The 331-nt window shown below is 14.5% G+C and overlaps 1 protein-coding gene across 1 annotated transcript in view; it reads right to left on the bottom strand.

Annotated features, from left to right (window-relative positions):
• The window catches only part of LOC107653186 (serine/threonine-protein kinase 32C-like), a 74,695-nt gene that overhangs the window by 13,298 nt on the left and 61,066 nt on the right, over positions 1 to 331 (bottom strand). The window lies entirely within an intron of this gene.

Genomic DNA, 331 nt, shown 5'->3' with positions numbered 1-331 from the left:
TTAAAAAAAAAAAAATTAAAAAGGCAAAAAAAAAAAAAAAAATGTAACTAAGTTTAAAATATTAATAATTAAAAAATAAATATTGTTTTCAAAATAAAATGTCAAATAAACCTACTTTATTTCAGGTAGTTGCCAATAAAGCAACATTTATTGTTTTTATTTAATTTAACTTTATGTACTAAAATAACTAAAAATAAAAATAAATTCATAAAAACTATATAAACACATTAAAAAACACTAATAGAACTTACAAAAACACAAAATTACTAAAACTTGTACTAAATGTAAAATATTAATTAAAAACAAATATTTTATTCAAAACTACAAAAAA

Source organism: Sinocyclocheilus anshuiensis, unplaced genomic scaffold (genome assembly GCF_001515605.1).
Source record: "Sinocyclocheilus anshuiensis isolate Anshui unplaced genomic scaffold, SAMN03320099.WGS_v1.1 scaffold2700, whole genome shotgun sequence".
Taxonomy (NCBI): Eukaryota; Metazoa; Chordata; class Actinopteri; order Cypriniformes; family Cyprinidae; genus Sinocyclocheilus; species Sinocyclocheilus anshuiensis.
Note: the sequence above shows the minus strand (reverse complement) of the source record. Positions and strands in the feature narration are given on the sequence as shown.